This window comes from Hemiscyllium ocellatum, unplaced genomic scaffold (assembly GCF_020745735.1).
Source record: "Hemiscyllium ocellatum isolate sHemOce1 unplaced genomic scaffold, sHemOce1.pat.X.cur. scaffold_89_pat_ctg1, whole genome shotgun sequence".
NCBI lineage: Eukaryota > Metazoa > Chordata > Chondrichthyes > Orectolobiformes > Hemiscylliidae > Hemiscyllium > Hemiscyllium ocellatum.
Window position 1 is genome coordinate 2,559,790 of NW_026869294.1, and position 10,330 is coordinate 2,570,119.

Sequence of the window (10,330 nt, forward strand, 5' to 3'; positions counted from 1 at the left end):
GCCCGGGTTCAATTCCCAGTAAGGGCAGTTTTGTTCATCATCAAAAACATGGGCATCTGTGATAGGATTACTTTCAATGCTTCGAATCAAACAATGTATCTACGAACATCAGAGTCAACGCCCCAGCCTCTTAAAGAAGGAGAAGGTGCCTCGGCACTCCATGAACCAATATGAGACTGAGCTATTTATTATGTTTCCTTATCATTTCGAGAAGGCACAGAGATTGGTTCGTTGGCTCTGTAGACTTGAAAAGTGCCAATTCGCAGTGTGTGGGAATATTTGGTCTTCCTCACTTCTGATGACACTGCGACATTGTAATGTTCTCCGGGACGTGTACCGAAAGAGGTTCTCGTGTCTGTATATAAGGAGTTCAAACTTCATCTCGGCTTGAGAACAGTGAGGAAGATTAGGTTGTGAGTGTAACGAATACCTGCTTTAACCTCTAGCTAGAGAGGAGTGAAGTACCCACATTCTCAATCCTGCGCCTTGCCTGAGGCACAACGACTCTCAGGTTAAAGCACCATCAGTCAACTCGCGTGATCTCTCTCTCTCTCTCTCTCTCTCTCTCTCTCTGATGAGACAGCAGGCCTGGGAATATGTGAACTTATTTCAAAGCTTTATTTTTAGATATGAAAAAGAATAATTGACAATCTATTTGTATGCGGTCCCTCATGGAAGATTGCAGAAGTCAGTGAGAGAAATCTTCATTAAGGTGGAGTGATAGAGCTGACTGAGATTATGAGCCGAAATCTAAATAGAACAAATGACACTGATATGAAGCGTGAGCAGAGTACAACGAAATAGGGATCAGAATTTTAAGAAATGACAAGTACTTAAAAAGCATTTGCAGGAACTGCAACTGCTTCTCACTCCTGTCAGACACAAAGAAAACTGGGAATGTGGCCATGTCATGGCTAACTAGGGATATGAGGGCATAGCACTGCACTCAAGAAGGAGGCTGACGAGGTGGCTGAAAGTAGCAGCAGGCATTAAGACTGGGAGCAGTTCAGATGTCAGCACAAGATGAAGAATGAATTAATGCAGAGCGAAATCTCGCTTGACAGTAAGCTTGAGAGAAGCAAGTAATGAATTGTTAAAGCTCTTGAAGTTAAACGAAGGAAGAAAGAAACGATTATTGAAAACAAATCCCTTACAATGAGAAACAGTGGATGTAATAATGTGGGATAAATATATTGCATACCAAAGAAATATGTATGTTGGTTCTGTCATCACAATTAATGACACAAGTAATATTCCTAAAGTGCTGGGAAGAAAAAGTGACGGAGGAACTGAAGGGAATTAGTATTTTCAGGGAGATGGTGTTTAGGAAATTGATGAGATTAAAAGACAAGAAATTCCACCAACTGCGTATCAAACACCAGTGTACTTAAAGTCACCCTAAATGCAGCGAAGGCGTGTGGAGTCTAAATAGAGTAAATTCATTGTCATATTTCAATATCCTATCGACTCTGAAACAATATCTGTGGCTTGGAGGTCAGTTAGTGTGACCCCACTATTTATAAAAGGGAGTAGTGAGAAAACATGGAATGACAGAAAAGTTAGCTTAACAATGGAAAACTGCAACTGAATTAATCAGAACCAGCATAAATTTACGACGCTTGAATAGGAAATGAGATATTGTCTTCTTGTACACAAATCACTGGAACATCAGCTAGCCACAAAACGACACGACCAGCTATCCCTAGTAGCCATACACTCAGACAACCAGCAACATGAATTTGACTGGGAAAACACCACTATCATAGGACAAGCCAGACAGAGAACAGCCAGGGAATTCCTAGAGGCATGGCATTCATCCACAAACTCCATCAACAGACACATTGACCTGGACCCCATATACAAACCACTACAGCTGAAACTGACACCCAGAAGCGGTAAGAACATCCATCAACAGACACATCGACCTGGACCCCATATACAAACCACTACAGCTGAAACTGACACCCGGAAGCGGCAAGAACAAACCACTATAAATACCGGAAGAATTATCAAAGCAGCACTTCACAGGAGGCTCCAACAGCACTGATGATGTCCCCTCGCCAGGGGACGAAACGTTTGCAGCAAAAACTTCCAGCTCGGCGAACAGAACCTCAGTTCAGACCGTTTCACTCGACCGCTCGAATGACTTACCCGGAACACCGGCTATAACAAAGTTAACATTGTAATCAGCTTGTATAGCCATCAGTATATCTTCAATCTGCGATGCTAAAGATAATGCCTCTTTTGAATCTGACAGTGGACAGGATGCCTTGTGGGCCCCCAACTATTTCTTCACAGGCCAAGCAGGTGGTTGGCTTATAGGAGGAGTTTGGGCTGGTGGATATTTGGAGATGTCTTCTTCCTACCTGGAGGGACTTCACCTTTTTTCAAACCAACAAAAATGTCACACAAGGATTGGCCTCTTTCTGGCTCTCTCGCCCTTCTGGATTCTATTATGGGTTGCAAAGTTGTGAATATCGATATCGCTGATCACGAACCAGACTATTTGGAGGTTAAGGCTAGGAGTGATGGGCTAGGTTTGTGGCACTGCATTTGGGACCTTTTCCCCTTCAGGATTCCAAATTTGTGCAATACTTTTTGAAGGACTTCCAGGAATTCTTGACTATCCACTCGGGCATGGCTAGTAGTCTGTCCATGCAATGGGAGACTGCAAAATTCTTTGCTAGGGATTAGATGTTTCCTATTCGGCTGGCCAGAAATGACAGAGGAGGAACAGCAGCGTCTACTTGAGACGTGGTTGAAAGTCGTGGAAGCGGGACGTTTTGCGTGGCCTACGGTATCTAACCTACAGCAGATCACGGCCTTTCAGGCTGCCTTGAATTCAATACTGACACAATACGCAAAGGAAGAACTTGCCTTTGCGAGGCAAAGGGTGTTCGAATATGGGGATAGGCCAGTGTAGTATTTAGCATATCTGACTCGGAAAAAGCGTGCTCCCCCATCAATTACTGCAATCAGACATAGCGCTGGGATCCATACATATGGTGCTAAACAGATTAATGAGGTTTTACGGAGCTTTTACTCTGAATTGTATCGGTTTGACTGTTGTGAAAACATGAGGTATAAAATTGAAACCTTTTTTAAGAACCTTGTCCTCCCAGGGGTAACCTTGGAACAGGTCGCTCTCCAAAAGAGCCCCTGGACAGTTCGCGAAATACAGGATACTGCAATGCAACTTCAGAGTGAGAAAGCGCCTGGCCCTGATGGTCCTCTGGGCGAGTTTTTTAAGGAGTTTATAGGCATTCTGTCAGGGCCGATGTTAGAGAAGCCCAATCACTTCTATATGATTGCCTATTATCATCTTTGAGAGAAGCTAATATTTCCTTAATTCTTGAGATGGGGAAGGTTTCTGAGGAATGTGCCTCATACAGCACCATCTCCCTATTAAAACCAGATTGCAAGATTCTGTCCAAGACCCTGGCGCTGAGACTGGAAATGATGTTGCCTCATATTATTTAAATGGGACCAGACAGGCTTATTAGGGGCCAAGAAAATAACCAGTTCCTTTGCATCTGTCATCAAGGAGGAAAATCCTTAAAATCGCTGAGTAATGCCAAATGATCACATGGAACGAAAGACATAAAGTCAATGCAGATCAATAACAAGGTAATAGTTCAAGGCTGGCATAGTAGTATTGCAGCTGGATTGAGCATTGCTAAGTCTGATGAGCCAGTTGTACTTTGTATCAAAATATTAGAAATAAATCAACAATAGACGCATTTATTGTGCTGTCGATTACTGTTTTATTTTCCTGTACATTCTGCAGAGGCTGGAAGTTAGTAAATGTGTTTCAAGCGTTGGAGATAAGTGGAAGGGATTCAAGCATCTGCAAAGGGAAGAAGAGATCGTGTGGAGGGCTTCAGACCAATTAACTTGACATCTGTAGGTAAACTGATGTTACCTGTTATGTAGGATCTGATATTGGATATTTAGAAATTATCAGCAACATTGGAGAGAATCAGTATACACTGACAGAGTCTGACAGAGTCTTCATATTTGACAAACTTCAGAATGATTTGAACTTGTTTATTGCAAAATAGAAATGGCGTATTTCGATTTTCAGAAGGCTTTTTTTATTAGAACTCATGCAGTGAATTCATAAATAAAGTAATGTGAACGATAATTGGAGGAATATATAAAAGTGAAAAGTTAAAGTCAGATTCACCTTCATTTAAGAGAATTAGAACATTGTTGGAAGGTCATGCTGAAGCAGTTTCACAGCTTGCTAATGAAACTGTACAAAGAGGATTGAGTCCAGTGCTGGTGACCCAATCTGAGAAAGAATATAACGGCCACGGAGGGTGTGCAATGGACATTGTCCAGATTAATCCCTCAGATGGCGATATTGCCTTGTGTGGGAACTCGGCCTGTGTTCTTTACAGTTTCAAAGAATGAGAAGTGATCATAGTGAAATTTAGAGAAGTCACTAAACATATGACAAGTTGGAAATAAACAGGATTTTTCTCTGGCTGTCTACTCTACATTTAAGGCAAAGGATAGACCATTTCAGACTGCAATTAGAAGACAATTCTTCATTTGAAGGGGACTGACGAACACAGCGACATGGAAACCTGCTGGCAAGGCAAGATTAGGGAGAATCCCCAGATATTCTACAGGTACGTCAAGTTGGGCAGAATAACCAGGGAAAAGGTAGGACTCATTAGTAATTTGCCAAGTTGTAGCTAAATCAACTTAGTGGTAGGAGACAGAAGGTCTGCTGGTAGAAATCTGTTTGTTTGACTGGAGACCAGCATCCAATCGTGTACCACAGGGATCAGTGCTGTGTCCCATTTTATTTGTGATTCGGAGATGTCAGTGTTGGACTGGCTTGGGCAAAGTTATAAATTTACAGAACACTCGATGATAGTCCAACTGTTTATTTAACGACATTTCGAACAGCATAATCACGTGATGAAGAAACAGTGCTGTGAAAGCTAGTGCGTGCGAATTTAGTGGATTATAACCTGGTGTTGTGTGATTTTTAACCTTATTCTTTGTAGCATTCATAAATGATGCAGCTGTGAATTTGCAGGGGTTTAGGGTGAGTGTGATAAATCAGTTTGCATTTGACACAAAGTTTGGCTGGTTGGTTGGCAGTGAGGAGGAATGCCTTATATTACAGGAAGATACAGATGGAATGATCAAATGGGTGGATCAATGGCCGATGGAATGTAGCCCTGATAAATATGAGGTGATGTACTTTGGAAGAAGGAACCAGACAGGGGAGGACGCAATGTCCTAGTAAGCTCAGAGGGTGCTGGAAACATCCCTGAATGTGATTAAACAAGTTAATGGATAAGTTGACAAAGCATAGCGACCATAAACATTGCCTTTATTCATGGAGTCACAGATTACAAGAGCTTTGTGGAACTTTGGTGAGGCCAAATGGAATACTATGTACAGTTCTGGGAGCCACAAAACAGGAAGTATGTGATTGCACTGGACAGGGTGCAGTAGAGAATCACCAGGATGTTCCGTTGAAGGGAGTAAATCAGCTCGGGTTATTTACTTTGAAGCAGAGAAGGCTGAGAGGGATGTGCTTCAGAAGGATAAGATTACCAGGGGCATGGACAGCATGGATAGACAGCAGCTGTTCCTTTCAGTCAAAGGGCGAAGAACAAGATAGTACCATGTTAAAGTGAAGGGTTTGATGTTTAGTGAGGATTTGTCGATTGGTTTTCATCCAGAGCCTGTTGTGAACAGGAATGCACTTCCTGAGAGGGCAGGTAACCTCACAACCGTTAATAAATACGTGGTCGTGCCCTTGATGTGCCATAACATACATGGGTATGGGCCTCATTTTGGAAAGTGGGACTAATGTAGATCGTGCTGTAGTTATGACAGTACAAAGCCAGTGCTTCGGTGATTGTATGGGTTGGACGGTCAATCATTGAGCAGCATAAGACATGAATTGATGAGATTCTGAAGAATGTATTATCTAGGGTTATAAAAGTAAACTTGTCTCCATGAGCTAGAACAAGGAAAGGTAAAAGTGTCTAATACCCTGCTCCCTTCCTGATCTTTCTGTGCAGTCTGGGGGAAAGCTCTGTCATTGGTGTCACAAGTTCTCAAACATTAAGGCAGCATCTGTCTGGTCGACAGGACTGTGTTTCCCGTTCCCTTTTCCAAAACCAAACTTGTTGCCGTGTTCTGTATGATTTTATTCTTTACGAACTCAGAACAATTTGATACAATTGAGTGTCTTGCTTGGCCGAATCAGAGACCATTGTAGAGTTTATCACATGTCTGTGTGGCTGGAGACACTTGTAGGCCAGACCAGGATGCACCGGAGATTAACTTCCTGAAAGTACACTGGGGAAGGAACAGATGTTTACAATAGACATTAGTTTCAAGGTCAATATTACTGGCACCAGATTTTATGTCTCGATATTTTGTGAATTGTTTGTAACCTCCACCAGCTGCCAGAGCATTATCGCGGTCTGGACCATTAATCCAGTGACATTTGCACAACATCACCACCTCCACATGGGGACCTATCGGAAACCACACAGAGCACATTATTTCTGTGCTGCTTAACAGCTCGGTCAAAAAGCACTCCCACCAATGTGATAATCGTGACGGGACTGAGGGCGTGGTAAATGGACAGACTGTAGTCATTCCCTTGTTGTGGGACTGGATATTGTTGAGGAACTTTCCACTTGGCCAGGCAGATGTCGGAATTGGAGCTGGATTGAAACAGCTTCCCCAGGGACACGGCTTGTTGTGCAGCACAATCTTCATTCCTATTGCAGGAATGGTATCCAGGCCCATTGCCGTCGTCATATCTATTGTGTTCAGCCGTTTCTTCATGTCACGAGTAGCGAATCGATTTGGTTGAAGACTGGCATCTGTGATTCTGTGGGCATCATGAGGAGGGTGAGGTGGATTACCGACTCAACACTTCTGTCTCCGGATGTTGCAAATACTACAACTTTGTCTTGTACACTGATGTGCAGGGCTAGGGATATTTGTGGAGTCCTCTCCTCCTGTAAGTTGTTTAATAGTCCATCGACATTGATGATTGGATGTGGCTTGACTACAGAGTTTCGATCATATCAGTTTGTGTTGGGATCATGTCCCACTCTCCATCAGATGGTCATTCTGCTGTTTGGAATGTAAGCAATCAAGTGCGGTTGCTTTAACGGGTTGTCATCAGGTTTAGATACACATGGTTCTGACTCTGGCATGTTCCCACAAACTCGTCACTGAACATAGATCGGCTTGATAATAATGGGATAATGATGGATTATCCTGGGGTAAAAGTTATGGATTGTGTTTGAATGCAATTCTGTTGCGGCTGCTGCTGAGATCTGCAGCATCAAATGATAACCCAGTGTGAGCTGCAATATCTGCAACTCAATACTACTGACTTCCCCCCAGCTCACACCGAGACCCATTCACCCATCAGCCCTGTACTCAATGACCTAACTTGGTTTCTGATGTGAGAACACATCCAGATCCATAATCTCATTCTGCTGAGGGTCTCACCCTGATGTCACGCTTCCAATTTGTTACATTACTCAGATACTTTAACATACAGTAATACCATCTTCTATGTTTGAAGTGAATGTTTTTTCCTCTGTTTTTCTACATGACCATTATTAAGACCTCTGTCGCGTCAGTGATGCCAGCCTTATGTCGTTTCAGAGCCAATGAACCTGTGCACTTTGCGTTTTTGTTCACTTCCCAATGTACAGCGCTCTGTGCTGGACAGGCTTTTGAGCAGATTTAACACACATCTTTGGATAATGTTGAAAAACACAAATTGCTGAAGAAACTAAGCAGTTCCACTGGACACTTGTTCAGAACTGAAAAGGATTGGAAACTGGGCATTTTAGTTCCTTGCCAGAGGTTGGGGTGGGGGGGGGGGGGTAGGTGACAGGGAACTGAGGGTGTGACAACAGATGAATAGGCTTTTTGCTGTGGTGAACAGAACATGATATAAAATGAATTTAAATTAAGATGAGAATGAGGTTAGGGGTTCTCTCTATTGAGTGCAAGATAAAGAAAACACAACCACATAAAGTCATATGGAGGCCAGGAGGGAGAATGTTGAACATGTAGAATTACATAGATCTGGCCTGAGATACATTTTCACTGCTGAAAACATCACAGGAATCACACAAAGGAATTTAGGTGCTTGCCGGCTTATTGGCACTAGTAAGGTTTTCATGCTGCCTTAGTATTGTAACGTAAAGAAGAAAACAAATGACAGTACGAAGCTTGGGCCAAGGGCTGTTTACCTGTCACTTTTAACATTGTTTCAAATTTACAGTGCTTAACTTTCAATGCTTGTTTAAAATCTGATTGAAGATTTGTAGCTCGGGTATCCGTTGTTGTGGTTCTGCTCGCCGAGCTGGAAGTTTTTGCTGCAAACGTTTCGTTCCCTGGCTAGGGAACATCATCAGTGCTGTTGGAGCCTCGTGTGAAGCGCTGCTTTGATGTTTCTTCCGGTATTTATATTGGTTTGTTCTTGCCGCTTCCGGGTGTCAGTTTCAGCTGCAGTGATTTGTATGTGGGGTCCAGGTCGATGTGTCTGTTGATGGGTGTTCTTGCCGTTTCCGGGTGTCAGTTTCAGCTGTAGTGGTTTGTATATGGTGTCCAGGTCAATGTGTCTGTTGATGGAGTTTGAGGATGAATGCCATGCTTCAAGGAATTCTCTGGCTGTTCTCTGTCTGGCTTGTCCTATGATAGTGGTGTTTTCCCAGTCAAATTCATGTTGCTGGTTGTCTGAGTGTATGGCTACTAGAGATAGCTGGTAGTGTCGTTTTGCGGCTAGCTGATGTTCATGGATGCGGATTGTTAGCTGTCTTCCTGTTTGTCCTATATAGTGTTTTGTGCAGTCCTTGCATGGTATTTGTAAACTACGTTAGTTTGGCTCATGCTGGGTATTGGGTCCTTTGTTCTAGTGAGTTTTTGTCTGAGCGTGGATGTTAGCTTGTGTGCTGTTATGAGTCCTAAGGGTCGCAGTAGTCTGGCTGTCAGTTCTGAGACGCTCCTGACGTATGGTAGAGTGGCTAGTCCTTTTGGTTGTGGCATGTCCTCGTTCCTCGGTCTATCTCTTAGGCATCTGGTGATAAAGTTGCGTGGGTATCCGTTTTTGGCGAATACCTTGTATAGATGTTCCTCTTCCTCTTTTCGCAGTTCTGGTGTACTGCAGTGTGTTGTGGCCCTTTTGAATAGTGTCCTGATGCAGCTTCGTTTGTGTGTGTTGGGGTGGTTACTTTCATAGTTTAAGACTTGGTCTGTGTGTGTTGGTTTCCTGTGTACCCTTGTGGTGAATTCTCCGTTGGGTGTTCTCTCTACTAACACGTCTAGGAATGGGAGTTGGCTATCCTTTTCTTCTTCTCGTGTGAATCGGATTCCTGTGAGTGTGGCGTTTATGATTCGGTGTGTTTTTTCTATATCTGTGTTTTTGATGATTACAAAGGTGTCATTAACATATCTGATCCAGAGTTTGGGTTGGATTTGTGGTATGGCTGTATGTTCTAACCTTTGCATAACTGCCTCTGCTATGAGTCCCGAGATTGGTGATCCCATGGGTGTTCCGTTGATTTGTTCGTATATCTGATTGTTGAATGTAAAGTGTGTGGTGAGGCACAGGTCCAGTAGTTTAAGTATGCCGTCCTTGTTGATAGGTTCGGCCTCCTGTGTTCTGTTATGTATGTCCAGTAGGTTGGCTATTGTTTCTCTGGCTAGGGTTTTGTCAATTGAAGTGAAGAGTGCCGTCACGTCGAATGATACCATGGTTTCTTCTTTTTCTATGTGTGTATTCCTGATGACGTCCAAGAATTCCTGTGTTGAACAATGCTTGTTCTTGAAGTTAGTATCAGATGGAGAGTAGGAGGTTAAGGGGTGACATTATAGAAATTTACAAAATCAGGGGAGGCATGGTCAGGGTGAAAAGCCAAGATCTTTTCCACAGGATAGGAAAATTAAATCATTGAGCCATTGGTTTATGCTGGAAGAGGGAAGATCTAAAAGGGAGGAAGAGGGAACTTCTTTTTTTCACACAGAGAGTTATGTGTTTATGGAATGAGATGCCAGAGGAAGACTGGCAGATGCAGGTATAGCTCCAATATTCAAAAGACATTTGGACAAACATATAAATGCGAACCGTTTAGAGGCATATGTGCCAAATGCAAGCTAATGGGAATAGTTTAGTTTGGGAAATCTGGCCGTCCAGAACAAGTTGGGACAAAGAGTGTGCTTGTATGTGATATCATTGTATGAATATAGAAAGCGAAGAAAAGGGAAGAAAAGATGTGATGTAAGCAAATTGGCAAGAAATATAAAAACAAGCAGCCCG